At 53.7% G+C, this 21,917-nt stretch overlaps 68 non-coding genes across 68 annotated transcripts; 45 read left to right on the top strand and 23 right to left on the bottom strand.

The window, feature by feature from the left end:
• The first annotated feature begins 81 nt into the window (after positions 1-81).
• Trnav-aac (transfer RNA valine (anticodon AAC)) lies at positions 82-154 on the top strand. Its single transcript has one exon. It is a non-coding gene; the product is annotated as a tRNA-Val (tRNA).
• A 194-nt stretch (positions 155-348) lies between these two features.
• Positions 349-420, bottom strand: Trnap-agg (transfer RNA proline (anticodon AGG)). Its single transcript has one exon. It is a non-coding gene; the product is annotated as a tRNA-Pro (tRNA).
• A 402-nt stretch (positions 421-822) lies between these two features.
• Trnav-cac (transfer RNA valine (anticodon CAC)) lies at positions 823-895 on the top strand. Its single transcript has one exon. It is a non-coding gene; the product is annotated as a tRNA-Val (tRNA).
• Positions 896-1,053: 158 nt separating this feature from the next.
• On the top strand, positions 1,054-1,126 carry Trnav-aac (transfer RNA valine (anticodon AAC)). Its single transcript has one exon. It is a non-coding gene; the product is annotated as a tRNA-Val (tRNA).
• A 194-nt stretch (positions 1,127-1,320) lies between these two features.
• Positions 1,321-1,392, bottom strand: Trnap-agg (transfer RNA proline (anticodon AGG)). Its single transcript has one exon. It is a non-coding gene; the product is annotated as a tRNA-Pro (tRNA).
• Positions 1,393-1,794: 402 nt separating this feature from the next.
• Trnav-cac (transfer RNA valine (anticodon CAC)) lies at positions 1,795-1,867 on the top strand. The gene has a single exon. It is a non-coding gene; the product is annotated as a tRNA-Val (tRNA).
• A 158-nt stretch (positions 1,868-2,025) lies between these two features.
• Positions 2,026-2,098, top strand: Trnav-aac (transfer RNA valine (anticodon AAC)). Its single transcript has one exon. It is a non-coding gene; the product is annotated as a tRNA-Val (tRNA).
• A 194-nt stretch (positions 2,099-2,292) lies between these two features.
• Trnap-agg (transfer RNA proline (anticodon AGG)) lies at positions 2,293-2,364 on the bottom strand. Its single transcript has one exon. It is a non-coding gene; the product is annotated as a tRNA-Pro (tRNA).
• A 402-nt stretch (positions 2,365-2,766) lies between these two features.
• Trnav-cac (transfer RNA valine (anticodon CAC)) lies at positions 2,767-2,839 on the top strand. Its single transcript has one exon. It is a non-coding gene; the product is annotated as a tRNA-Val (tRNA).
• Positions 2,840-2,994: 155 nt separating this feature from the next.
• On the top strand, positions 2,995-3,067 carry Trnav-aac (transfer RNA valine (anticodon AAC)). The gene has a single exon. It is a non-coding gene; the product is annotated as a tRNA-Val (tRNA).
• Positions 3,068-3,261: 194 nt separating this feature from the next.
• Positions 3,262-3,333, bottom strand: Trnap-agg (transfer RNA proline (anticodon AGG)). Its single transcript has one exon. It is a non-coding gene; the product is annotated as a tRNA-Pro (tRNA).
• A 402-nt stretch (positions 3,334-3,735) lies between these two features.
• Trnav-cac (transfer RNA valine (anticodon CAC)) lies at positions 3,736-3,808 on the top strand. Its single transcript has one exon. It is a non-coding gene; the product is annotated as a tRNA-Val (tRNA).
• A 158-nt stretch (positions 3,809-3,966) lies between these two features.
• Positions 3,967-4,039, top strand: Trnav-aac (transfer RNA valine (anticodon AAC)). Its single transcript has one exon. It is a non-coding gene; the product is annotated as a tRNA-Val (tRNA).
• Positions 4,040-4,233: 194 nt separating this feature from the next.
• Trnap-agg (transfer RNA proline (anticodon AGG)) lies at positions 4,234-4,305 on the bottom strand. The gene has a single exon. It is a non-coding gene; the product is annotated as a tRNA-Pro (tRNA).
• Positions 4,306-4,710: 405 nt separating this feature from the next.
• Trnav-cac (transfer RNA valine (anticodon CAC)) lies at positions 4,711-4,783 on the top strand. The gene has a single exon. It is a non-coding gene; the product is annotated as a tRNA-Val (tRNA).
• Positions 4,784-4,941: 158 nt separating this feature from the next.
• On the top strand, positions 4,942-5,014 carry Trnav-aac (transfer RNA valine (anticodon AAC)). The gene has a single exon. It is a non-coding gene; the product is annotated as a tRNA-Val (tRNA).
• Positions 5,015-5,208: 194 nt separating this feature from the next.
• Trnap-agg (transfer RNA proline (anticodon AGG)) lies at positions 5,209-5,280 on the bottom strand. Its single transcript has one exon. It is a non-coding gene; the product is annotated as a tRNA-Pro (tRNA).
• Positions 5,281-5,682: 402 nt separating this feature from the next.
• Positions 5,683-5,755, top strand: Trnav-cac (transfer RNA valine (anticodon CAC)). The gene has a single exon. It is a non-coding gene; the product is annotated as a tRNA-Val (tRNA).
• Positions 5,756-5,913: 158 nt separating this feature from the next.
• On the top strand, positions 5,914-5,986 carry Trnav-aac (transfer RNA valine (anticodon AAC)). The gene has a single exon. It is a non-coding gene; the product is annotated as a tRNA-Val (tRNA).
• Positions 5,987-6,180: 194 nt separating this feature from the next.
• On the bottom strand, positions 6,181-6,252 carry Trnap-agg (transfer RNA proline (anticodon AGG)). Its single transcript has one exon. It is a non-coding gene; the product is annotated as a tRNA-Pro (tRNA).
• A 402-nt stretch (positions 6,253-6,654) lies between these two features.
• On the top strand, positions 6,655-6,727 carry Trnav-cac (transfer RNA valine (anticodon CAC)). Its single transcript has one exon. It is a non-coding gene; the product is annotated as a tRNA-Val (tRNA).
• A 158-nt stretch (positions 6,728-6,885) lies between these two features.
• Positions 6,886-6,958, top strand: Trnav-aac (transfer RNA valine (anticodon AAC)). The gene has a single exon. It is a non-coding gene; the product is annotated as a tRNA-Val (tRNA).
• A 194-nt stretch (positions 6,959-7,152) lies between these two features.
• Positions 7,153-7,224, bottom strand: Trnap-agg (transfer RNA proline (anticodon AGG)). Its single transcript has one exon. It is a non-coding gene; the product is annotated as a tRNA-Pro (tRNA).
• A 402-nt stretch (positions 7,225-7,626) lies between these two features.
• Trnav-cac (transfer RNA valine (anticodon CAC)) lies at positions 7,627-7,699 on the top strand. The gene has a single exon. It is a non-coding gene; the product is annotated as a tRNA-Val (tRNA).
• A 158-nt stretch (positions 7,700-7,857) lies between these two features.
• Positions 7,858-7,930, top strand: Trnav-aac (transfer RNA valine (anticodon AAC)). Its single transcript has one exon. It is a non-coding gene; the product is annotated as a tRNA-Val (tRNA).
• A 194-nt stretch (positions 7,931-8,124) lies between these two features.
• Trnap-agg (transfer RNA proline (anticodon AGG)) lies at positions 8,125-8,196 on the bottom strand. The gene has a single exon. It is a non-coding gene; the product is annotated as a tRNA-Pro (tRNA).
• Positions 8,197-8,598: 402 nt separating this feature from the next.
• Trnav-cac (transfer RNA valine (anticodon CAC)) lies at positions 8,599-8,671 on the top strand. Its single transcript has one exon. It is a non-coding gene; the product is annotated as a tRNA-Val (tRNA).
• Positions 8,672-8,829: 158 nt separating this feature from the next.
• Positions 8,830-8,902, top strand: Trnav-aac (transfer RNA valine (anticodon AAC)). The gene has a single exon. It is a non-coding gene; the product is annotated as a tRNA-Val (tRNA).
• A 194-nt stretch (positions 8,903-9,096) lies between these two features.
• On the bottom strand, positions 9,097-9,168 carry Trnap-agg (transfer RNA proline (anticodon AGG)). Its single transcript has one exon. It is a non-coding gene; the product is annotated as a tRNA-Pro (tRNA).
• A 402-nt stretch (positions 9,169-9,570) lies between these two features.
• Trnav-cac (transfer RNA valine (anticodon CAC)) lies at positions 9,571-9,643 on the top strand. The gene has a single exon. It is a non-coding gene; the product is annotated as a tRNA-Val (tRNA).
• A 158-nt stretch (positions 9,644-9,801) lies between these two features.
• Positions 9,802-9,874, top strand: Trnav-aac (transfer RNA valine (anticodon AAC)). Its single transcript has one exon. It is a non-coding gene; the product is annotated as a tRNA-Val (tRNA).
• A 194-nt stretch (positions 9,875-10,068) lies between these two features.
• Positions 10,069-10,140, bottom strand: Trnap-agg (transfer RNA proline (anticodon AGG)). The gene has a single exon. It is a non-coding gene; the product is annotated as a tRNA-Pro (tRNA).
• Positions 10,141-10,542: 402 nt separating this feature from the next.
• Positions 10,543-10,615, top strand: Trnav-cac (transfer RNA valine (anticodon CAC)). The gene has a single exon. It is a non-coding gene; the product is annotated as a tRNA-Val (tRNA).
• A 158-nt stretch (positions 10,616-10,773) lies between these two features.
• Positions 10,774-10,846, top strand: Trnav-aac (transfer RNA valine (anticodon AAC)). The gene has a single exon. It is a non-coding gene; the product is annotated as a tRNA-Val (tRNA).
• A 194-nt stretch (positions 10,847-11,040) lies between these two features.
• Positions 11,041-11,112, bottom strand: Trnap-agg (transfer RNA proline (anticodon AGG)). The gene has a single exon. It is a non-coding gene; the product is annotated as a tRNA-Pro (tRNA).
• Positions 11,113-11,514: 402 nt separating this feature from the next.
• Trnav-cac (transfer RNA valine (anticodon CAC)) lies at positions 11,515-11,587 on the top strand. The gene has a single exon. It is a non-coding gene; the product is annotated as a tRNA-Val (tRNA).
• A 158-nt stretch (positions 11,588-11,745) lies between these two features.
• On the top strand, positions 11,746-11,818 carry Trnav-aac (transfer RNA valine (anticodon AAC)). Its single transcript has one exon. It is a non-coding gene; the product is annotated as a tRNA-Val (tRNA).
• Positions 11,819-12,012: 194 nt separating this feature from the next.
• Trnap-agg (transfer RNA proline (anticodon AGG)) lies at positions 12,013-12,084 on the bottom strand. Its single transcript has one exon. It is a non-coding gene; the product is annotated as a tRNA-Pro (tRNA).
• Positions 12,085-12,486: 402 nt separating this feature from the next.
• Positions 12,487-12,559, top strand: Trnav-cac (transfer RNA valine (anticodon CAC)). The gene has a single exon. It is a non-coding gene; the product is annotated as a tRNA-Val (tRNA).
• Positions 12,560-12,717: 158 nt separating this feature from the next.
• On the top strand, positions 12,718-12,790 carry Trnav-aac (transfer RNA valine (anticodon AAC)). The gene has a single exon. It is a non-coding gene; the product is annotated as a tRNA-Val (tRNA).
• A 194-nt stretch (positions 12,791-12,984) lies between these two features.
• Positions 12,985-13,056, bottom strand: Trnap-agg (transfer RNA proline (anticodon AGG)). Its single transcript has one exon. It is a non-coding gene; the product is annotated as a tRNA-Pro (tRNA).
• A 402-nt stretch (positions 13,057-13,458) lies between these two features.
• Trnav-cac (transfer RNA valine (anticodon CAC)) lies at positions 13,459-13,531 on the top strand. The gene has a single exon. It is a non-coding gene; the product is annotated as a tRNA-Val (tRNA).
• A 158-nt stretch (positions 13,532-13,689) lies between these two features.
• Trnav-aac (transfer RNA valine (anticodon AAC)) lies at positions 13,690-13,762 on the top strand. The gene has a single exon. It is a non-coding gene; the product is annotated as a tRNA-Val (tRNA).
• Positions 13,763-13,956: 194 nt separating this feature from the next.
• On the bottom strand, positions 13,957-14,028 carry Trnap-agg (transfer RNA proline (anticodon AGG)). The gene has a single exon. It is a non-coding gene; the product is annotated as a tRNA-Pro (tRNA).
• Positions 14,029-14,430: 402 nt separating this feature from the next.
• Positions 14,431-14,503, top strand: Trnav-cac (transfer RNA valine (anticodon CAC)). The gene has a single exon. It is a non-coding gene; the product is annotated as a tRNA-Val (tRNA).
• A 158-nt stretch (positions 14,504-14,661) lies between these two features.
• Positions 14,662-14,734, top strand: Trnav-aac (transfer RNA valine (anticodon AAC)). The gene has a single exon. It is a non-coding gene; the product is annotated as a tRNA-Val (tRNA).
• Positions 14,735-14,928: 194 nt separating this feature from the next.
• Positions 14,929-15,000, bottom strand: Trnap-agg (transfer RNA proline (anticodon AGG)). The gene has a single exon. It is a non-coding gene; the product is annotated as a tRNA-Pro (tRNA).
• A 402-nt stretch (positions 15,001-15,402) lies between these two features.
• Positions 15,403-15,475, top strand: Trnav-cac (transfer RNA valine (anticodon CAC)). Its single transcript has one exon. It is a non-coding gene; the product is annotated as a tRNA-Val (tRNA).
• A 158-nt stretch (positions 15,476-15,633) lies between these two features.
• Positions 15,634-15,706, top strand: Trnav-aac (transfer RNA valine (anticodon AAC)). The gene has a single exon. It is a non-coding gene; the product is annotated as a tRNA-Val (tRNA).
• Positions 15,707-15,900: 194 nt separating this feature from the next.
• On the bottom strand, positions 15,901-15,972 carry Trnap-agg (transfer RNA proline (anticodon AGG)). The gene has a single exon. It is a non-coding gene; the product is annotated as a tRNA-Pro (tRNA).
• Positions 15,973-16,374: 402 nt separating this feature from the next.
• Positions 16,375-16,447, top strand: Trnav-cac (transfer RNA valine (anticodon CAC)). The gene has a single exon. It is a non-coding gene; the product is annotated as a tRNA-Val (tRNA).
• Positions 16,448-16,605: 158 nt separating this feature from the next.
• Positions 16,606-16,677, top strand: Trnav-aac (transfer RNA valine (anticodon AAC)). Its single transcript has one exon. It is a non-coding gene; the product is annotated as a tRNA-Val (tRNA).
• Positions 16,678-16,871: 194 nt separating this feature from the next.
• Positions 16,872-16,943, bottom strand: Trnap-agg (transfer RNA proline (anticodon AGG)). Its single transcript has one exon. It is a non-coding gene; the product is annotated as a tRNA-Pro (tRNA).
• Positions 16,944-17,345: 402 nt separating this feature from the next.
• On the top strand, positions 17,346-17,418 carry Trnav-cac (transfer RNA valine (anticodon CAC)). The gene has a single exon. It is a non-coding gene; the product is annotated as a tRNA-Val (tRNA).
• Positions 17,419-17,576: 158 nt separating this feature from the next.
• Trnav-aac (transfer RNA valine (anticodon AAC)) lies at positions 17,577-17,649 on the top strand. Its single transcript has one exon. It is a non-coding gene; the product is annotated as a tRNA-Val (tRNA).
• A 194-nt stretch (positions 17,650-17,843) lies between these two features.
• Trnap-agg (transfer RNA proline (anticodon AGG)) lies at positions 17,844-17,915 on the bottom strand. The gene has a single exon. It is a non-coding gene; the product is annotated as a tRNA-Pro (tRNA).
• Positions 17,916-18,316: 401 nt separating this feature from the next.
• Trnav-cac (transfer RNA valine (anticodon CAC)) lies at positions 18,317-18,389 on the top strand. The gene has a single exon. It is a non-coding gene; the product is annotated as a tRNA-Val (tRNA).
• A 158-nt stretch (positions 18,390-18,547) lies between these two features.
• On the top strand, positions 18,548-18,620 carry Trnav-aac (transfer RNA valine (anticodon AAC)). Its single transcript has one exon. It is a non-coding gene; the product is annotated as a tRNA-Val (tRNA).
• A 194-nt stretch (positions 18,621-18,814) lies between these two features.
• On the bottom strand, positions 18,815-18,886 carry Trnap-agg (transfer RNA proline (anticodon AGG)). The gene has a single exon. It is a non-coding gene; the product is annotated as a tRNA-Pro (tRNA).
• A 402-nt stretch (positions 18,887-19,288) lies between these two features.
• On the top strand, positions 19,289-19,361 carry Trnav-cac (transfer RNA valine (anticodon CAC)). Its single transcript has one exon. It is a non-coding gene; the product is annotated as a tRNA-Val (tRNA).
• A 158-nt stretch (positions 19,362-19,519) lies between these two features.
• Positions 19,520-19,592, top strand: Trnav-aac (transfer RNA valine (anticodon AAC)). Its single transcript has one exon. It is a non-coding gene; the product is annotated as a tRNA-Val (tRNA).
• A 194-nt stretch (positions 19,593-19,786) lies between these two features.
• Positions 19,787-19,858, bottom strand: Trnap-agg (transfer RNA proline (anticodon AGG)). The gene has a single exon. It is a non-coding gene; the product is annotated as a tRNA-Pro (tRNA).
• A 402-nt stretch (positions 19,859-20,260) lies between these two features.
• On the top strand, positions 20,261-20,333 carry Trnav-cac (transfer RNA valine (anticodon CAC)). Its single transcript has one exon. It is a non-coding gene; the product is annotated as a tRNA-Val (tRNA).
• A 158-nt stretch (positions 20,334-20,491) lies between these two features.
• Trnav-aac (transfer RNA valine (anticodon AAC)) lies at positions 20,492-20,564 on the top strand. Its single transcript has one exon. It is a non-coding gene; the product is annotated as a tRNA-Val (tRNA).
• A 194-nt stretch (positions 20,565-20,758) lies between these two features.
• Positions 20,759-20,830, bottom strand: Trnap-agg (transfer RNA proline (anticodon AGG)). The gene has a single exon. It is a non-coding gene; the product is annotated as a tRNA-Pro (tRNA).
• A 401-nt stretch (positions 20,831-21,231) lies between these two features.
• Trnav-cac (transfer RNA valine (anticodon CAC)) lies at positions 21,232-21,304 on the top strand. Its single transcript has one exon. It is a non-coding gene; the product is annotated as a tRNA-Val (tRNA).
• A 158-nt stretch (positions 21,305-21,462) lies between these two features.
• Positions 21,463-21,535, top strand: Trnav-aac (transfer RNA valine (anticodon AAC)). The gene has a single exon. It is a non-coding gene; the product is annotated as a tRNA-Val (tRNA).
• Positions 21,536-21,729: 194 nt separating this feature from the next.
• Positions 21,730-21,801, bottom strand: Trnap-agg (transfer RNA proline (anticodon AGG)). Its single transcript has one exon. It is a non-coding gene; the product is annotated as a tRNA-Pro (tRNA).
• Between the last annotated feature and the right edge of the window lie 116 nt (positions 21,802-21,917).

The raw sequence follows: 21,917 nt of genomic DNA, 5'->3' as shown, positions 1-21,917 counted from the left end.
CAAGTACCACATTTATTGAATTTTTTAGTTACGATGGCAACATCACTACAAGTTGTCTGTGAAGTAAGGTGCACATAAGCAGTTTCCGCGGTGTAGCGGTTATCACGTCTGCCTAACACGCAGAAGGTCCCCGGTTCGATCCCGGGCGGAAACACTTTTTCATCACTTTAAGCGAGACTTACTAACATGCATCTGCTACCATCTGTACCCGAAACCTTCGTAACCGCCTTCACGCGTCGGATCAGAGTGTCAATTGCTCACATCAAATAAGAAATTCATTTGATATTGGCGGCGAGCTTTTTGCGCTGACTCAGCCACTGACGTGCGATCAGTTTGCACAAAACGCTAGGGCTCGTCCGGGATTTGAACCCGGGACCTCCTGCACCCTAAGCAGGAATCATACCCCTAGACCAACGAGCCCTGTGGCACGGCGAATGCCAGTTACTCCAGTCCCTCGATGTCTTCCAGGGTGCTCTGGAAGTCTCGTGTAGGCTGGCGGGATGGAGGCGGCGCGAATTCCCGCGCTCGGCGGCCTTCCTGGGCTATTGGTACCCTCATGTAGAGCTGCCGCTGGGCGCGCACTGCCTGCTGCTAAGGAGGTGATTGTTTTTGCTGATGTGACTTGCAATAACGACTGCGCGAAACGCCGCTATCTCGTTAGGGGTGCTACGGCAGACACCCTCTCGAGCACCCCGAAGACTTCTTGAGCCCTCGGCTGCGATGGGTTTCAGGCTGTCAAAAGAACTATGGTGTGTGCATGCGCGGACGAGAGAAAGGCTGAGGCGTATTCGAGTGCACAAGGATGGACTGAGCGTGTCCGTCGTTTCCGTAGTGTAGCGGTTATCACGTCTGCTTCACACGCAGAAGGTCCCCGGTTCGATCCCGGGCGGGAACAGTATTTTCCTGCCTATGTCGTATTGTACTCCAGTGAGCCTCGTCGTGTGTGGATCTGCTGCATGTCCCTTCGTTTTGCAAGTACCACATTTATTGAATTTTTTAGTTACGATGGCAACATCACTACAAGTTGTCTGTGAAGTAAGGTGCACATAAGCAGTTTCCGTGGTGTAGCGGTTATCACGTCTGCCTAACACGCAGAAGGTCCCCGGTTCGATCCCGGGCGGAAACACTTTTTCATCACTTTAAGCGAGACTTACTAACATGCATCTGCTACCATCTGTACCCGAAACCTTCGTAACCGCCTTCACGCGTCGGATCAGAGTGTCAATTGCTCACATCAAATAAGAAATTCATTTGATATTGGCGGCGAGCTTTTTGCGCTGACTCAGCCACTGACGTGCGATCAGTTTGCACAAAACGCTAGGGCTCGTCCGGGATTTGAACCCGGGACCTCCTGCACCCTAAGCAGGAATCATACCCCTAGACCAACGAGCCCTGTGGCACGGCGAATGCCAGTTACTCCAGTCCCTCGATGTCTTCCAGGGTGCTCTGGAAGTCTCGTGTAGGCTGGCGGGATGGAGGCGGCGCGAATTCCCGCGCTCGGCGGCCTTCCTGGGCTATTGGTACCCTCATGTAGAGCTGCCGCTGGGCGCGCACTGCCTGCTGCTAAGGAGGTGATTGTTTTTGCTGATGTGACTTGCAATAACGACTGCGCGAAACGCCGCTATCTCGTTAGGGGTGCTACGGCAGACACCCTCTCGAGCACCCCGAAGACTTCTTGAGCCCTCGGCTGCGATGGGTTTCAGGCTGTCAAAAGAACTATGGTGTGTGCATGCGCGGACGAGAGAAAGGCTGAGGCGTATTCGAGTGCACAAGGATGGACTGAGCGTGTCCGTCGTTTCCGTAGTGTAGCGGTTATCACGTCTGCTTCACACGCAGAAGGTCCCCGGTTCGATCCCGGGCGGGAACAGTATTTTCCTGCCTATGTCGTATTGTACTCCAGTGAGCCTCGTCGTGTGTGGATCTGCTGCATGTCCCTTCGTTTTGCAAGTACCACATTTATTGAATTTTTTAGTTACGATGGCAACATCACTACAAGTTGTCTGTGAAGTAAGGTGCACATAAGCAGTTTCCGTGGTGTAGCGGTTATCACGTCTGCCTAACACGCAGAAGGTCCCCGGTTCGATCCCGGGCGGAAACACTTTTTCATCACTTTAAGCGAGACTTACTAACATGCATCTGCTACCATCTGTACCCGAAACCTTCGTAACCGCCTTCACGCGTCGGATCAGAGTGTCAATTGCTCACATCAAATAAGAAATTCATTTGATATTGGCGGCGAGCTTTTTGCGCTGACTCAGCCACTGACGTGCGATCAGTTTGCACAAAACGCTAGGGCTCGTCCGGGATTTGAACCCGGGACCTCCTGCACCCTAAGCAGGAATCATACCCCTAGACCAACGAGCCCTGTGGCACGGCGAATGCCAGTTACTCCAGTCCCTCGATGTCTTCCAGGGTGCTCTGGAAGTCTCGTGTAGGCTGGCGGGATGGAGGCGGCGCGAATTCCCGCGCTCGGCGGCCTTCCTGGGCTATTGGTACCCTCATGTAGAGCTGCCGCTGGGCGCGCACTGCCTGCTGCTAAGGAGGTGATTGTTTTTGCTGATGTGACTTGCAATAACGACTGCGCGAAACGCCGCTATCTCGTTAGGGGTGCTACGGCAGACACCCTCTCGAGCACCCCGAAGACTTCTTGAGCCCTCGGCTGCGATGGGTTTCAGGCTGTCAAAAGAACTATGGTGTGTGCATGCGCGGACGAGAGAAAGGCTGAGGCGTATTCGAGTGCACAAGGATGGACTGAGCGTGTCCGTCGTTTCCGTAGTGTAGCGGTTATCACGTCTGCTTCACACGCAGAAGGTCCCCGGTTCGATCCCGGGTGGGAACAGTATTTTCCTGCCTATGTCGTATTGTACTCCAGTGAGCCTCGTCGTGTGTGGATCTGCTGCATGTCCCTTCGTTTTGCAAGTACCACATTTATTGAATTTTTTTACGATGGCAACATCACTACAAGTTGTCTGTGAAGTAAGGTGCACATAAGCAGTTTCCGTGGTGTAGCGGTTATCACGTCTGCCTAACACGCAGAAGGTCCCCGGTTCGATCCCGGGCGGAAACACTTTTTCATCACTTTAAGCGAGACTTACTAACATGCATCTGCTACCATCTGTACCCGAAACCTTCGTAACCGCCTTCACGCGTCGGATCAGAGTGTCAATTGCTCACATCAAATAAGAAATTCATTTGATATTGGCGGCGAGCTTTTTGCGCTGACTCAGCCACTGACGTGCGATCAGTTTGCACAAAACGCTAGGGCTCGTCCGGGATTTGAACCCGGGACCTCCTGCACCCTAAGCAGGAATCATACCCCTAGACCAACGAGCCCTGTGGCACGGCGAATGCCAGTTACTCCAGTCCCTCGATGTCTTCCAGGGTGCTCTGGAAGTCTCGTGTAGGCTGGCGGGATGGAGGCGGCGCGAATTCCCGCGCTCGGCGGCCTTCCTGGGCTATTGGTACCCTCATGTAGAGCTGCCGCTGGGCGCGCACTGCCTGCTGCTAAGGAGGTGATTGTTTTTGCTGATGTGACTTGCAATAACGACTGCGCGAAACGCCGCTATCTCGTTAGGGGTGCTACGGCAGACACCCTCTCGAGCACCCCGAAGACTTCTTGAGCCCTCGGCTGCGATGGGTTTCAGGCTGTCAAAAGAACTATGGTGTGTGCATGCGCGGACGAGAGAAAGGCTGAGGCGTATTCGAGTGCACAAGGATGGACTGAGCGTGTCCGTCGTTTCCGTAGTGTAGCGGTTATCACGTCTGCTTCACACGCAGAAGGTCCCCGGTTCGATCCCGGGCGGGAACAGTATTTTCCTGCCTATGTCGTATTGTACTCCAGTGAGCCTCGTCGTGTGTGGATCTGCTGCATGTCCCTTCGTTTTGCAAGTACCACATTTATTGAATTTTTTAGTTACGATGGCAACATCACTACAAGTTGTCTGTGAAGTAAGGTGCACATAAGCAGTTTCCGTGGTGTAGCGGTTATCACGTCTGCCTAACACGCAGAAGGTCCCCGGTTCGATCCCGGGCGGAAACACTTTTTCATCACTTTAAGCGAGACTTACTAACATGCATCTGCTACCATCTGTACCCGAAACCTTCGTAACCGCCTTCACGCGTCGGATCAGAGTGTCAATTGCTCACATCAAATAAGAAATTCATTTGATATTGGCGGCGAGCTTTTTGCGCTGACTCAGCCACTGACGTGCGATCAGTTTGCACAAAACGCTAGGGCTCGTCCGGGATTTGAACCCGGGACCTCCTGCACCCTAAGCAGGAATCATACCCCTAGACCAACGAGCCCTGTGGCACGGCGAATGCCAGTTACTCCAGTCCCTCGATGTCTTCCAGGGTGCTCTGGAAGTCTCGTGTAGGCTGGCGGGATGGAGGCGGCGCGAATTCCCGCGCTCGGCGGCCTTCCTGGGCTATTGGTACCCTCATGTAGAGCTGCCGCTGGGCGCGCACTGCCTGCTGCTAAGGAGGTGATTGTTTTTGCTGATGTGACTTGCAATAACGACTGCGCGAAACGCCGGGCTAATCTCGTTAGGGGTGCTACGGCAGACACCCTCTCGAGCACCCCGAAGACTTCTTGAGCCCTCGGCTGCGATGGGTTTCAGGCTGTCAAAAGAACTATGGTGTGTGCATGCGCGGACGAGAGAAAGGCTGAGGCGTATTCGAGTGCACAAGGATGGACTGAGCGTGTCCGTCGTTTCCGTAGTGTAGCGGTTATCACGTCTGCTTCACACGCAGAAGGTCCCCGGTTCGATCCCGGGCGGGAACAGTATTTTCCTGCCTATGTCGTATTGTACTCCAGTGAGCCTCGTCGTGTGTGGATCTGCTGCATGTCCCTTCGTTTTGCAAGTACCACATTTATTGAATTTTTTAGTTACGATGGCAACATCACTACAAGTTGTCTGTGAAGTAAGGTGCACATAAGCAGTTTCCGTGGTGTAGCGGTTATCACGTCTGCCTAACACGCAGAAGGTCCCCGGTTCGATCCCGGGCGGAAACACTTTTTCATCACTTTAAGCGAGACTTACTAACATGCATCTGCTACCATCTGTACCCGAAACCTTCGTAACCGCCTTCACGCGTCGGATCAGAGTGTCAATTGCTCACATCAAATAAGAAATTCATTTGATATTGGCGGCGAGCTTTTTGCGCTGACTCAGCCACTGACGTGCGATCAGTTTGCACAAAACGCTAGGGCTCGTCCGGGATTTGAACCCGGGACCTCCTGCACCCTAAGCAGGAATCATACCCCTAGACCAACGAGCCCTGTGGCACGGCGAATGCCAGTTACTCCAGTCCCTCGATGTCTTCCAGGGTGCTCTGGAAGTCTCGTGTAGGCTGGCGGGATGGAGGCGGCGCGAATTCCCGCGCTCGGCGGCCTTCCTGGGCTATTGGTACCCTCATGTAGAGCTGCCGCTGGGCGCGCACTGCCTGCTGCTAAGGAGGTGATTGTTTTTGCTGATGTGACTTGCAATAACGACTGCGCGAAACGCCGCTATCTCGTTAGGGGTGCTACGGCAGACACCCTCTCGAGCACCCCGAAGACTTCTTGAGCCCTCGGCTGCGATGGGTTTCAGGCTGTCAAAAGAACTATGGTGTGTGCATGCGCGGACGAGAGAAAGGCTGAGGCGTATTCGAGTGCACAAGGATGGACTGAGCGTGTCCGTCGTTTCCGTAGTGTAGCGGTTATCACGTCTGCTTCACACGCAGAAGGTCCCCGGTTCGATCCCGGGTGGGAACAGTATTTTCCTGCCTATGTCGTATTGTACTCCAGTGAGCCTCGTCGTGTGTGGATCTGCTGCATGTCCCTTCGTTTTGCAAGTACCACATTTATTGAATTTTTTAGTTACGATGGCAACATCACTACAAGTTGTCTGTGAAGTAAGGTGCACATAAGCAGTTTCCGTGGTGTAGCGGTTATCACGTCTGCCTAACACGCAGAAGGTCCCCGGTTCGATCCCGGGCGGAAACACTTTTTCATCACTTTAAGCGAGACTTACTAACATGCATCTGCTACCATCTGTACCCGAAACCTTCGTAACCGCCTTCACGCGTCGGATCAGAGTGTCAATTGCTCACATCAAATAAGAAATTCATTTGATATTGGCGGCGAGCTTTTTGCGCTGACTCAGCCACTGACGTGCGATCAGTTTGCACAAAACGCTAGGGCTCGTCCGGGATTTGAACCCGGGACCTCCTGCACCCTAAGCAGGAATCATACCCCTAGACCAACGAGCCCTGTGGCACGGCGAATGCCAGTTACTCCAGTCCCTCGATGTCTTCCAGGGTGCTCTGGAAGTCTCGTGTAGGCTGGCGGGATGGAGGCGGCGCGAATTCCCGCGCTCGGCGGCCTTCCTGGGCTATTGGTACCCTCATGTAGAGCTGCCGCTGGGCGCGCACTGCCTGCTGCTAAGGAGGTGATTGTTTTTGCTGATGTGACTTGCAATAACGACTGCGCGAAACGCCGCTATCTCGTTAGGGGTGCTACGGCAGACACCCTCTCGAGCACCCCGAAGACTTCTTGAGCCCTCGGCTGCGATGGGTTTCAGGCTGTCAAAAGAACTATGGTGTGTGCATGCGCGGACGAGAGAAAGGCTGAGGCGTATTCGAGTGCACAAGGATGGACTGAGCGTGTCCGTCGTTTCCGTAGTGTAGCGGTTATCACGTCTGCTTCACACGCAGAAGGTCCCCGGTTCGATCCCGGGCGGGAACAGTATTTTCCTGCCTATGTCGTATTGTACTCCAGTGAGCCTCGTCGTGTGTGGATCTGCTGCATGTCCCTTCGTTTTGCAAGTACCACATTTATTGAATTTTTTAGTTACGATGGCAACATCACTACAAGTTGTCTGTGAAGTAAGGTGCACATAAGCAGTTTCCGTGGTGTAGCGGTTATCACGTCTGCCTAACACGCAGAAGGTCCCCGGTTCGATCCCGGGCGGAAACACTTTTTCATCACTTTAAGCGAGACTTACTAACATGCATCTGCTACCATCTGTACCCGAAACCTTCGTAACCGCCTTCACGCGTCGGATCAGAGTGTCAATTGCTCACATCAAATAAGAAATTCATTTGATATTGGCGGCGAGCTTTTTGCGCTGACTCAGCCACTGACGTGCGATCAGTTTGCACAAAACGCTAGGGCTCGTCCGGGATTTGAACCCGGGACCTCCTGCACCCTAAGCAGGAATCATACCCCTAGACCAACGAGCCCTGTGGCACGGCGAATGCCAGTTACTCCAGTCCCTCGATGTCTTCCAGGGTGCTCTGGAAGTCTCGTGTAGGCTGGCGGGATGGAGGCGGCGCGAATTCCCGCGCTCGGCGGCCTTCCTGGGCTATTGGTACCCTCATGTAGAGCTGCCGCTGGGCGCGCACTGCCTGCTGCTAAGGAGGTGATTGTTTTTGCTGATGTGACTTGCAATAACGACTGCGCGAAACGCCGCTATCTCGTTAGGGGTGCTACGGCAGACACCCTCTCGAGCACCCCGAAGACTTCTTGAGCCCTCGGCTGCGATGGGTTTCAGGCTGTCAAAAGAACTATGGTGTGTGCATGCGCGGACGAGAGAAAGGCTGAGGCGTATTCGAGTGCACAAGGATGGACTGAGCGTGTCCGTCGTTTCCGTAGTGTAGCGGTTATCACGTCTGCTTCACACGCAGAAGGTCCCCGGTTCGATCCCGGGCGGGAACAGTATTTTCCTGCCTATGTCGTATTGTACTCCAGTGAGCCTCGTCGTGTGTGGATCTGCTGCATGTCCCTTCGTTTTGCAAGTACCACATTTATTGAATTTTTTAGTTACGATGGCAACATCACTACAAGTTGTCTGTGAAGTAAGGTGCACATAAGCAGTTTCCGTGGTGTAGCGGTTATCACGTCTGCCTAACACGCAGAAGGTCCCCGGTTCGATCCCGGGCGGAAACACTTTTTCATCACTTTAAGCGAGACTTACTAACATGCATCTGCTACCATCTGTACCCGAAACCTTCGTAACCGCCTTCACGCGTCGGATCAGAGTGTCAATTGCTCACATCAAATAAGAAATTCATTTGATATTGGCGGCGAGCTTTTTGCGCTGACTCAGCCACTGACGTGCGATCAGTTTGCACAAAACGCTAGGGCTCGTCCGGGATTTGAACCCGGGACCTCCTGCACCCTAAGCAGGAATCATACCCCTAGACCAACGAGCCCTGTGGCACGGCGAATGCCAGTTACTCCAGTCCCTCGATGTCTTCCAGGGTGCTCTGGAAGTCTCGTGTAGGCTGGCGGGATGGAGGCGGCGCGAATTCCCGCGCTCGGCGGCCTTCCTGGGCTATTGGTACCCTCATGTAGAGCTGCCGCTGGGCGCGCACTGCCTGCTGCTAAGGAGGTGATTGTTTTTGCTGATGTGACTTGCAATAACGACTGCGCGAAACGCCGCTATCTCGTTAGGGGTGCTACGGCAGACACCCTCTCGAGCACCCCGAAGACTTCTTGAGCCCTCGGCTGCGATGGGTTTCAGGCTGTCAAAAGAACTATGGTGTGTGCATGCGCGGACGAGAGAAAGGCTGAGGCGTATTCGAGTGCACAAGGATGGACTGAGCGTGTCCGTCGTTTCCGTAGTGTAGCGGTTATCACGTCTGCTTCACACGCAGAAGGTCCCCGGTTCGATCCCGGGCGGGAACAGTATTTTCCTGCCTATGTCGTATTGTACTCCAGTGAGCCTCGTCGTGTGTGGATCTGCTGCATGTCCCTTCGTTTTGCAAGTACCACATTTATTGAATTTTTTAGTTACGATGGCAACATCACTACAAGTTGTCTGTGAAGTAAGGTGCACATAAGCAGTTTCCGTGGTGTAGCGGTTATCACGTCTGCCTAACACGCAGAAGGTCCCCGGTTCGATCCCGGGCGGAAACACTTTTTCATCACTTTAAGCGAGACTTACTAACATGCATCTGCTACCATCTGTACCCGAAACCTTCGTAACCGCCTTCACGCGTCGGATCAGAGTGTCAATTGCTCACATCAAATAAGAAATTCATTTGATATTGGCGGCGAGCTTTTTGCGCTGACTCAGCCACTGACGTGCGATCAGTTTGCACAAAACGCTAGGGCTCGTCCGGGATTTGAACCCGGGACCTCCTGCACCCTAAGCAGGAATCATACCCCTAGACCAACGAGCCCTGTGGCACGGCGAATGCCAGTTACTCCAGTCCCTCGATGTCTTCCAGGGTGCTCTGGAAGTCTCGTGTAGGCTGGCGGGATGGAGGCGGCGCGAATTCCCGCGCTCGGCGGCCTTCCTGGGCTATTGGTACCCTCATGTAGAGCTGCCGCTGGGCGCGCACTGCCTGCTGCTAAGGAGGTGATTGTTTTTGCTGATGTGACTTGCAATAACGACTGCGCGAAACGCCGCTATCTCGTTAGGGGTGCTACGGCAGACACCCTCTCGAGCACCCCGAAGACTTCTTGAGCCCTCGGCTGCGATGGGTTTCAGGCTGTCAAAAGAACTATGGTGTGTGCATGCGCGGACGAGAGAAAGGCTGAGGCGTATTCGAGTGCACAAGGATGGACTGAGCGTGTCCGTCGTTTCCGTAGTGTAGCGGTTATCACGTCTGCTTCACACGCAGAAGGTCCCCGGTTCGATCCCGGGTGGGAACAGTATTTTCCTGCCTATGTCGTATTGTACTCCAGTGAGCCTCGTCGTGTGTGGATCTGCTGCATGTCCCTTCGTTTTGCAAGTACCACATTTATTGAATTTTTTAGTTACGATGGCAACATCACTACAAGTTGTCTGTGAAGTAAGGTGCACATAAGCAGTTTCCGTGGTGTAGCGGTTATCACGTCTGCCTAACACGCAGAAGGTCCCCGGTTCGATCCCGGGCGGAAACACTTTTTCATCACTTTAAGCGAGACTTACTAACATGCATCTGCTACCATCTGTACCCGAAACCTTCGTAACCGCCTTCACGCGTCGGATCAGAGTGTCAATTGCTCACATCAAATAAGAAATTCATTTGATATTGGCGGCGAGCTTTTTGCGCTGACTCAGCCACTGACGTGCGATCAGTTTGCACAAAACGCTAGGGCTCGTCCGGGATTTGAACCCGGGACCTCCTGCACCCTAAGCAGGAATCATACCCCTAGACCAACGAGCCCTGTGGCACGGCGAATGCCAGTTACTCCAGTCCCTCGATGTCTTCCAGGGTGCTCTGGAAGTCTCGTGTAGGCTGGCGGGATGGAGGCGGCGCGAATTCCCGCGCTCGGCGGCCTTCCTGGGCTATTGGTACCCTCATGTAGAGCTGCCGCTGGGCGCGCACTGCCTGCTGCTAAGGAGGTGATTGTTTTTGCTGATGTGACTTGCAATAACGACTGCGCGAAACGCCGCTATCTCGTTAGGGGTGCTACGGCAGACACCCTCTCGAGCACCCCGAAGACTTCTTGAGCCCTCGGCTGCGATGGGTTTCAGGCTGTCAAAAGAACTATGGTGTGTGCATGCGCGGACGAGAGAAAGGCTGAGGCGTATTCGAGTGCACAAGGATGGACTGAGCGTGTCCGTCGTTTCCGTAGTGTAGCGGTTATCACGTCTGCTTCACACGCAGAAGGTCCCCGGTTCGATCCCGGGCGGGAACAGTATTTTCCTGCCTATGTCGTATTGTACTCCAGTGAGCCTCGTCGTGTGTGGATCTGCTGCATGTCCCTTCGTTTTGCAAGTACCACATTTATTGAATTTTTTAGTTACGATGGCAACATCACTACAAGTTGTCTGTGAAGTAAGGTGCACATAAGCAGTTTCCGTGGTGTAGCGGTTATCACGTCTGCCTAACACGCAGAAGGTCCCCGGTTCGATCCCGGGCGGAAACACTTTTTCATCACTTTAAGCGAGACTTACTAACATGCATCTGCTACCATCTGTACCCGAAACCTTCGTAACCGCCTTCACGCGTCGGATCAGAGTGTCAATTGCTCACATCAAATAAGAAATTCATTTGATATTGGCGGCGAGCTTTTTGCGCTGACTCAGCCACTGACGTGCGATCAGTTTGCACAAAACGCTAGGGCTCGTCCGGGATTTGAACCCGGGACCTCCTGCACCCTAAGCAGGAATCATACCCCTAGACCAACGAGCCCTGTGGCACGGCGAATGCCAGTTACTCCAGTCCCTCGATGTCTTCCAGGGTGCTCTGGAAGTCTCGTGTAGGCTGGCGGGATGGAGGCGGCGCGAATTCCCGCGCTCGGCGGCCTTCCTGGGCTATTGGTACCCTCATGTAGAGCTGCCGCTGGGCGCGCACTGCCTGCTGCTAAGGAGGTGATTGTTTTTGCTGATGTGACTTGCAATAACGACTGCGCGAAACGCCGCTATCTCGTTAGGGGTGCTACGGCAGACACCCTCTCGAGCACCCCGAAGACTTCTTGAGCCCTCGGCTGCGATGGGTTTCAGGCTGTCAAAAGAACTATGGTGTGTGCATGCGCGGACGAGAGAAAGGCTGAGGCGTATTCGAGTGCACAAGGATGGACTGAGCGTGTCCGTCGTTTCCGTAGTGTAGCGGTTATCACGTCTGCTTCACACGCAGAAGGTCCCCGGTTCGATCCCGGGCGGGAACAGTATTTTCCTGCCTATGTCGTATTGTACTCCAGTGAGCCTCGTCGTGTGTGGATCTGCTGCATGTCCCTTCGTTTTGCAAGTACCACATTTATTGAATTTTTTAGTTACGATGGCAACATCACTACAAGTTGTCTGTGAAGTAAGGTGCACATAAGCAGTTTCCGTGGTGTAGCGGTTATCACGTCTGCCTAACACGCAGAAGGTCCCCGGTTCGATCCCGGGCGGAAACACTTTTTCATCACTTTAAGCGAGACTTACTAACATGCATCTGCTACCATCTGTACCCGAAACCTTCGTAACCGCCTTCACGCGTCGGATCAGAGTGTCAATTGCTCACATCAAATAAGAAATTCATTTGATATTGGCGGCGAGCTTTTTGCGCTGACTCAGCCACTGACGTGCGATCAGTTTGCACAAAACGCTAGGGCTCGTCCGGGATTTGAACCCGGGACCTCCTGCACCCTAAGCAGGAATCATACCCCTAGACCAACGAGCCCTGTGGCACGGCGAATGCCAGTTACTCCAGTCCCTCGATGTCTTCCAGGGTGCTCTGGAAGTCTCGTGTAGGCTGGCGGGATGGAGGCGGCGCGAATTCCCGCGCTCGGCGGCCTTCCTGGGCTATTGGTACCCTCATGTAGAGCTGCCGCTGGGCGCGCACTGCCTGCTGCTAAGGAGGTGATTGTTTTTGCTGATGTGACTTGCAATAACGACTGCGCGAAACGCCGCTATCTCGTTAGGGGTGCTACGGCAGACACCCTCTCGAGCACCCCGAAGACTTCTTGAGCCCTCGGCTGCGATGGGTTTCAGGCTGTCAAAAGAACTATGGTGTGTGCATGCGCGGACGAGAGAAAGGCTGAGGCGTATTCGAGTGCACAAGGATGGACTGAGCGTGTCCGTCGTTTCCGTAGTGTAGCGGTTATCACGTCTGCTTCACATGCAGAAGGTCCCCGGTTCGATCCCGGGCGGGAACAGTATTTTCCTGCCTATGTCGTATTGTACTCCAGTGAGCCTCGTCGTGTGTGGATCTGCTGCATGTCCCTTCGTTTTGCAAGTACCACATTTATTGAATTTTTTAGTTACGATGGCAACATCACTACAAGTTGTCTGTGAAGTAAGGTGCACATAAGCAGTTTCCGTGGTGTAGCGGTTATCACGTCTGCCTAACACGCAGAAGGTCCCCGGTTCGATCCCGGGCGGAAACACTTTTTCATCACTTTAAGCGAGACTTACTAACATGCATCTGCTACCATCTGTACCCGAAACCTTCGTAACCGCCTTCACGCGTCGGATCAGAGTGTCAATTGCTCACATCAAATAAGAAATTCATTTGATATTGGCGGCGAGCTTTTTGCGCTGACTCAGCCACTGACGTGCGATCAGTTTGCACAAAACGCTAGGGCTCGTCCGGGATTTGAACCCGGGACCTCCTGCACCCTAAGCAGGAATCATACCCCTAGACCAACGAGCCCTGTGGCACGGCGAATGCCAGTTACTCCAGTCCCTCGATGTCTTCCAGGGTGCTCTGGAAGTCTCGTGTAGGCTGGCGGGATGGAGGCGGCGCGAATTCCCGCGCTCGGCGGCCTTCCTGGGCTATTGGTACCCTCATGTAGAGCTGCCGCTGGGCGCGCACTGCCTGCTGCTAAGGAGGTGATTGTTTTTGCTGATGTGACTTGCAATAACGACTGCGCGAAACGCCGCTATCTCGTTAGGGGTGCTACGGCAGACACCCTCTCGAGCACCCCGAAGACTTCTTGAGCCCTCGGCTGCGATGGGTTTCAGGCTGTCAAAAGAACTATGGTGTGTGCATGCGCGGACGAGAGAAAGGCTGAGGCGTATTCGAGTGCACAAGGATGGACTGAGCGTGTCCGTCGTTTCCGTAGTGTAGCGGTTATCACGTCTGCTTCACACGCAGAAGGTCCCCGGTTCGATCCCGGGCGGGAACAGTATTTTCCTGCCTATGTCGTATTGTACTCCAGTGAGCCTCGTCGTGTGTGGATCTGCTGCATGTCCCTTCGTTTTGCAAGTACCACATTTATTGAATTTTTTAGTTACGATGGCAACATCACTACAAGTTGTCTGTGAAGTAAGGTGCACATAAGCAGTTTCCGTGGTGTAGCGGTTATCACGTCTGCCTAACACGCAGAAGGTCCCCGGTTCGATCCCGGGCGGAAACACTTTTTCATCACTTTAAGCGAGACTTACTAACATGCATCTGCTACCATCTGTACCCGAAACCTTCGTAACCGCCTTCACGCGTCGGATCAGAGTGTCAATTGCTCACATCAAATAAGAAATTCATTTGATATTGGCGGCGAGCTTTTTGCGCTGACTCAGCCACTGACGTGCGATCAGTTTGCACAAAACGCTAGGGCTCGTCCGGGATTTGAACCCGGGACCTCCTGCACCCTAAGCAGGAATCATACCCCTAGACCAACGAGCCCTGTGGCACGGCGAATGCCAGTTACTCCAGTCCCTCGATGTCTTCCAGGGTGCTCTGGAAGTCTCGTGTAGGCTGGCGGGATGGAGGCGGCGCGAATTCCCGCGCTCGGCGGCCTTCCTGGGCTATTGGTACCCTCATGTAGAGCTGCCGCTGGGCGCGCACTGCCTGCTGCTAAGGAGGTGATTGTTTTTGCTGATGTGACTTGCAATAACGACTGCGCGAAACGCCGCTATCTCGTTAGGGGTGCTACGGCAGACACCCTCTCGAGCACCCCGAAGACTTCTTGAGCCCTCGGCTGCGATGGGTTTCAGGCTGTCAAAAGAACTATGGTGTGTGCATGCGCGGACGAGAGAAAGGCTGAGGCGTATTCGAGTGCACAAGGATGGACTGAGCGTGTCCGTCGTTTCCGTAGTGTAGCGGTTATCACGTCTGCTTCACACGCAGAAGGTCCCCGGTTCGATCCCGGGCGGGAACAGTATTTTCCTGCCTATGTCGTATTGTACTCCAGTGAGCCTCGTCGTGTGTGGATCTGCTGCATGTCCCTTCGTTTTGCAAGTACCACATTTATTGAATTTTTTAGTTACGATGGCAACATCACTACAAGTTGTCTGTGAAGTAAGGTGCACATAAGCAGTTTCCGTGGTGTAGCGGTTATCACGTCTGCCTAACACGCAGAAGGTCCCCGGTTCGATCCCGGGCGGAAACACTTTTTCATCACTTTAAGCGAGACTTACTAACATGCATCTGCTACCATCTGTACCCGAAACCTTCGTAACCGCCTTCACGCGTCGGATCAGAGTGTCAATTGCTCACATCAAATAAGAAATTCATTTGATATTGGCGGCGAGCTTTTTGCGCTGACTCAGCCACTGACGTGCGATCAGTTTGCACAAAACGCTAGGGCTCGTCCGGGATTTGAACCCGGGACCTCCTGCACCCTAAGCAGGAATCATACCCCTAGACCAACGAGCCCTGTGGCACGGCGAATGCCAGTTACTCCAGTCCCTCGATGTCTTCCAGGGTGCTCTGGAAGTCTCGTGTAGGCTGGCGGGATGGAGGCGGCGCGAATTCCCGCGCTCGGCGGCCTTCCTGGGCTATTGGTACCCTCATGTAGAGCTGCCGCTGGGCGCGCACTGCCTGCTGCTAAGGAGGTGATTGTTTTTGCTGATGTGACTTGCAATAACGACTGCGCGAAACGCCGCTATCTCGTTAGGGGTGCTACGGCAGACACCCTCTCGAGCACCCCGAAGACTTCTTGAGCCCTCGGCTGCGATGGGTTTCAGGCTGTCAAAAGAACTATGGTGTGTGCATGCGCGGACGAGAGAAAGGCTGAGGCGTATTCGAGTGCACAAGGATGGACTGAGCGTGTCCGTCGTTTCCGTAGTGTAGCGGTTATCACGTCTGCTTCACACGCAGAAGGTCCCCGGTTCGATCCCGGGCGGGAACAGTATTTTCCTGCCTATGTCGTATTGTACTCCAGTGAGCCTCGTCGTGTGTGGATCTGCTGCATGTCCCTTCGTTTTGCAAGTACCACATTTATTGAATTTTTTAGTTACGATGGCAACATCACTACAAGTTGTCTGTGAAGTAAGGTGCACATAAGCAGTTTCCGTGGTGTAGCGGTTATCACGTCTGCCTAACACGCAGAAGGTCCCCGGTTCGATCCCGGGCGGAAACACTTTTTCATCACTTTAAGCGAGACTTACTAACATGCATCTGCTACCATCTGTACCCGAAACCTTCGTAACCGCCTTCACGCGTCGGATCAGAGTGTCAATTGCTCACATCAAATAAGAAATTCATTTGATATTGGCGGCGAGCTTTTTGCGCTGACTCAGCCACTGACGTGCGATCAGTTTGCACAAAACGCTAGGGCTCGTCCGGGATTTGAACCCGGGACCTCCTGCACCCTAAGCAGGAATCATACCCCTAGACCAACGAGCCCTGTGGCACGGCGAATGCCAGTTACTCCAGTCCCTCGATGTCTTCCAGGGTGCTCTGGAAGTCTCGTGTAGGCTGGCGGGATGGAGGCGGCGCGAATTCCCGCGCTCGGCGGCCTTCCTGGGCTATTGGTACCCTCATGTAGAGCTGCCGCTGGGCGCGCACTGCCTGCTGCTAAGGAGGTGATTGTTTTTGCTGATGTGACTTGCAATAACGACTGCGCGAAACGCCGCTATCTCGTTAGGGGTGCTACGGCAGACACCCTCTCGAGCACCCCGAAGACTTCTTGAGCCCTCGGCTGCGATGGGTTTCAGGCTGTCAAAAGAACTATGGTGTGTGCATGCGCGGACGAGAGAAAGGCTGAGGCGTATTCGAGTGCACAAGGATGGACTGAGCGTGTCCGTCGTTTCCGTAGTGTAGCGGTTATCACGTCTGCTTCACACGCAGAAGGTCCCCGGTTCGATCCCGGGCGGGAACAGTATTTTCCTGCCTATGTCGTATTGTACTCCAGTGAGCCTCGTCGTGTGTGGATCTGCTGCATGTCCCTTCGTTTTGCAAGTACCACATTTATTGAATTTTTTAGTTACGATGGCAACATCACTACAAGTTGTCTGTGAAGTAAGGTGCACATAAGCAGTTTCCGTGGTGTAGCGGTTATCACGTCTGCCTAACACGCAGAAGTCCCCGGTTCGATCCCGGGCGGAAACACTTTTTCATCACTTTAAGCGAGACTTACTAACATGCATCTGCTACCATCTGTACCCGAAACCTTCGTAACCGCCTTCACGCGTCGGATCAGAGTGTCAATTGCTCACATCAAATAAGAAATTCATTTGATATTGGCGGCGAGCTTTTTGCGCTGACTCAGCCACTGACGTGCGATCAGTTTGCACAAAACGCTAGGGCTCGTCCGGGATTTGAACCCGGGACCTCCTGCACCCTAAGCAGGAATCATACCCCTAGACCAACGAGCCCTGTGGCACGGCGAATGCCAGTTACTCCAGTCCCTCGATGTCTTCCAGGGTGCTCTGGAAGTCTCGTGTAGGCTGGCGGGATGGAGGCGGCGCGAATTCCCGCGCTCGGCGGCCTTCCTGGGCTATTGGTACCCTCATGTAGAGCTGCCGCTGGGCGCGCACTGCCTGCTGCTAAGGAGGTGATTGTTTTTGCTGATGTGACTTGCAATAACGACTGCGCGAAACGCCGCTATCTCGTTAGGGGTGCTACGGCAGACACCCTCTCGAGCACCCCGAAGACTTCTTGAGCCCTCGGCTGCGATGGGTTTCAGGCTGTCAAAAGAACTATGGTGTGTGCATGCGCGGACGAGAGAAAGGCTGAGGCGTATTCGAGTGCACAAGGATGGACTGAGCGTGTCCGTCGTTTCCGTAGTGTAGCGGTTATCACGTCTGCTTCACACGCAGAAGGTCCCCGGTTCGATCCCGGGTGGGAACAGTATTTTCCTGCCTATGTCGTATTGTACTCCAGTGAGCCTCGTCGTGTGTGGATCTGCTGCATGTCCCTTCGTTTTGCAAGTACCACATTTATTGAATTTTTTAGTTACGATGGCAACATCACTACAAGTTGTCTGTGAAGTAAGGTGCACATAAGCAGTTTCCGTGGTGTAGCGGTTATCACGTCTGCCTAACACGCAGAAGGTCCCCGGTTCGATCCCGGGCGGAAACACTTTTTCATCACTTTAAGCGAGACTTACTAACATGCATCTGCTACCATCTGTACCCGAAACCTTCGTAACCGCCTTCACGCGTCGGATCAGAGTGTCAATTGCTCACATCAAATAAGAAATTCATTTGATATTGGCGGCGAGCTTTTTGCGCTGACTCAGCCACTGACGTGCGATCAGTTTGCACAAAACGCTAGGGCTCGTCCGGGATTTGAACCCGGGACCTCCTGCACCCTAAGCAGGAATCATACCCCTAGACCAACGAGCCCTGTGGCACGGAGAATGCCAGTTACTCCAGTCCCTCGATGTCTTCCAGGGTGCTCTGGAAGTCTCGTGTAGGCTGGCGGGATGGAGGCGGCGCGAATTCCCGCGCTCGGCGGCCTTCCTTTCTATTGGTACCCTCATGTAGAGCTGCCGCTGGGCGCGCACTGCCTGCTGCTAAGGAGGTGATTGTTTTTGCTGATGTGACTTGCAATAACGACTGCGCGAAACGCCGCTATCTCGTTAGGGGTGCTACGGCAGACACCCTCTCGAGCACCCCGAAGACTTCTTGAGCCCTCGGCTGCGATGGGTTTCAGGCTGTCAAAAGAACTATGGTGTGTGCATGCGCGGACGAGAGAAAGGCTGAGGCGTATTCGAGTGCACAAGGATGGACTGAGCGTGTCCGTCGTTTCCGTAGTGTAGCGGTTATCACGTCTGCTTCACACGCAGAAGGTCCCCGGTTCGATCCCGGGCGGGAACAGTATTTTCCTGCCTATGTCGTATTGTACTCCAGTGAGCCTCGTCGTGTGTGGATCTGCTGCATGTCCCTTCGTTTTGCAAGTACCACATTTATTGAATTTTTTAGTTACGATGGCAACATCACTACAAGTTGTCTGTGAAGTAAGGTGCACATAAGCAGTTTCCGTGGTGTAGCGGTTATCACGTCTGCCTAACACGCAGAAGGTCCCCGGTTCGATCCCGGGCGGAAACACTTTTTCATCACTTTAAGCGAGACTTACTAACATGCATCTGCTACCATCTGTACCCGAAACCTTCGTAACCGCCTTCACGCGTCGGATCAGAGTGTCAATTGCTCACATCAAATAAGAAATTCATTTGATATTGGCGGCGAGCTTTTTGCGCTGACTCAGCCACTGACGTGCGATCAGTTTGCACAAAACGCTAGGGCTCGTCCGGGATTTGAACCCGGGACCTCCTGCACCCTAAGCAGGAATCATACCCCTAGACCAACGAGCCCTGTGGCACGGCGAATGCCAGTTACTCCAGTCCCTCGATGTCTTCCAGGGTGCTCTGGAAGTCTCGTGTAGGCTGGCGGGATGGAGGCGGCGCGAATTCCCGCGCTCGGCGGCCTTCCTGGGCTATTGGTACCCTCATGTAGAGCTGCCGCTGGGCGCGCACTGCCTGCTGCTAAGGAGGTGATTGTTTTTGCTGATGTGACTTGCAATAACGACTGCGCGAAACGCCGCTATCTCGTTAGGGGTGCTACGGCAGACACCCTCTCGAGCACCCCGAAGACTTCTTGAGCCCTCGGCTGCGATGGGTTTCAGGCTGTCAAAAGAACTATGGTGTGTGCATGCGCGGACGAGAGAAAGGCTGAGGCGTATTCGAGTGCACAAGGATGGACTGAGCGTGTCCGTCGTTTCCGTAGTGTAGCGGTTATCACGTCTGCTTCACACGCAGAAGGTCCCCGGTTCGATCCCGGGCGGGAACAGTATTTTCCTGCCTATGTCGTATTGTACTCCAGTGAGCCTCGTCGTGTGTGGATCTGCTGCATGTCCCTTCGTTTTGCAAGTACCACATTTATTGAATTTTTTAGTTACGATGGCAACATCACTACAAGTTGTCTGTGAAGTAAGGTGCACATAAGCAGTTTCCGTGGTGTAGCGGTTATCACGTCTGCCTAACACGCAGAAGGTCCCCGGTTCGATCCCGGGCGGAAACACTTTTTCATCACTTTAAGCGAGACTTACTAACATGCATCTGCTACCATCTGTACCCGAAACCTTCGTAACCGCCTTCACGCGTCGGATCAGAGTGTCAATTGCTCACATCAAATAAGAAATTCATTTGATATTGGCGGCGAGCTTTTTGCGCTGACTCAGCCACTGACGTGCGATCAGTTTGCACAAAACGCTAGGGCTCGTCCGGGATTTGAACCCGGGACCTCCTGCACCCTAAGCAGGAATCATACCCCTAGACCAACGAGCCCTGTGGCACGGCGAATGCCAGTTACTCCAGTCCCTCGATGTCTTCCAGGGTGCTCTGGAAGTCTCGTGTAGGCTGGCGGGATGGAGGCGGCGCGAATTCCCGCGCTCGGCGGCCTTCCTGGGCTATTGGTACCCTCATGTAGAGCTGCCGCTGGGCGCGCACTGCCTGCTGCTAAGGAGGTGATTGTTTTTGCTGATGTGACTTGCAATAACGACTGCGCGAAACGCCGCTATCTCGTTAGGGGTGCTACGGCAGACACCCTCTCGAGCACCCCGAAGACTTCTTGAGCCCTCGGCTGCGATGGGTTTCAGGCTGTCAAAAGAACTATGGTGTGTGCATGCGCGGACGAGAGAAAGGCTGAGGCGTATTCGAGTGCACAAGGATGGACTGAGCGTGTCCGTCGTTTCCGTAGTGTAGCGGTTATCACGTCTGCTTCACACGCAGAAGGTCCCCGGTTCGATCCCGGGTGGGAACAGTATTTTCCTGCCTATGTCGTATTGTACTCCAGTGAGCCTCGTCGTGTGTGGATCTGCTGCATGTCCCTTCGTTTTGCAAGTACCACATTTATTGAATTTTTTAGTTACGATGGCAACATCACTACAAGTTGTCTGTGAAGTAAGGTGCACATAAGCAGTTTCCGTGGTGTAGCGGTTATCACGTCTGCCTAACACGCAGAAGGTCCCCGGTTCGATCCCGGGCGGAAACACTTTTTCATCACTTTAAGCGAGACTTACTAACATGCATCTGCTACCATCTGTACCCGAAACCTTCGTAACCGCCTTCACGCGTCGGATCAGAGTGTCAATTGCTCACATCAAATAAGAAATTCATTTGATATTGGCGGCGAGCTTTTTGCGCTGACTCAGCCACTGACGTGCGATCAGTTTGCACAAAACGCTAGGGCTCGTCCGGGATTTGAACCCGGGACCTCCTGCACCCTAAGCAGGAATCATACCCCTAGACCAACGAGCCCTGTGGCACGGAGAATGCCAGTTACTCCAGTCCCTCGATGTCTTCCAGGGTGCTCTGGAAGTCTCGTGTAGGCTGGCGGGATGGAGGCGGCGCGAATTCCCGCGCTCGGCGGCCTTCCTTTCTATTGGTACCCTCATGTAGAGCTGCCGCTGGGCGCGCACTGCCTGCTGCTAAGGAGGTGATTGTTTTTGCTGATGTGACTTGCAATAACGACTGCGCGAAACGCCGCTATCTCGTTAGGGGTGCTACGGCAGACACCCTCTCGAGCACCCCGAAGACTTCTTGAGCCCTCGGCTGCGATGGGTTTCAGGCTGTCAAAAGAACTATGGTGTGTGCATGCGCGGACGAGAGAAAGGCTGAGGCGTATTCGAGTGCACAAGGATGGACTGAGCGTGTCCGTCGTTTCCGTAGTGTAGCGGTTATCACGTCTGCTTCACACGCAGAAGGTCCCCGGTTCGATCCCGGGCGGGAACAGTATTTTCCTGCCTATGTCGTATTGTACTCCAGTGAGCCTCGTCGTGTGTGGATCTGCTGCATGTCCCTTCGTTTTGCAAGTACCACATTTATTGAATTTTTTAGTTACGATGGCAACATCACTACAAGTTGTCTGTGAAGTAAGGTGCACATAAGCAGTTTCCGTGGTGTAGCGGTTATCACGTCTGCCTAACACGCAGAAGGTCCCCGGTTCGATCCCGGGCGGAAACACTTTTTCATCACTTTAAGCGAGACTTACTAACATGCATCTGCTACCATCTGTACCCGAAACCTTCGTAACCGCCTTCACGCGTCGGATCAGAGTGTCAATTGCTCACATCAAATAAGAAATTCATTTGATATTGGCGGCGAGCTTTTTGCGCTGACTCAGCCACTGACGTGCGATCAGTTTGCACAAAACGCTAGGGCTCGTCCGGGATTTGAACCCGGGACCTCCTGCACCCTAAGCAGGAATCATACCCCTAGACCAACGAGCCCTGTGGCACGGCGAATGCCAGTTACTCCAGTCCCTCGATGTCTTCCAGGGTGCTCTGGAAGTCTCGTGTAGGCTGGCGGGATGGAGGCGGCGCGAATTCCCGCGCTCGGCGGCCTT

Source organism: Schistocerca cancellata, chromosome 2 (assembly GCF_023864275.1).
Source record: "Schistocerca cancellata isolate TAMUIC-IGC-003103 chromosome 2, iqSchCanc2.1, whole genome shotgun sequence".
In the NCBI taxonomy this organism is placed as follows: domain Eukaryota; kingdom Metazoa; phylum Arthropoda; class Insecta; order Orthoptera; family Acrididae; genus Schistocerca; species Schistocerca cancellata.
This window is presented reverse-complemented; position numbering and strand designations above follow the sequence as displayed.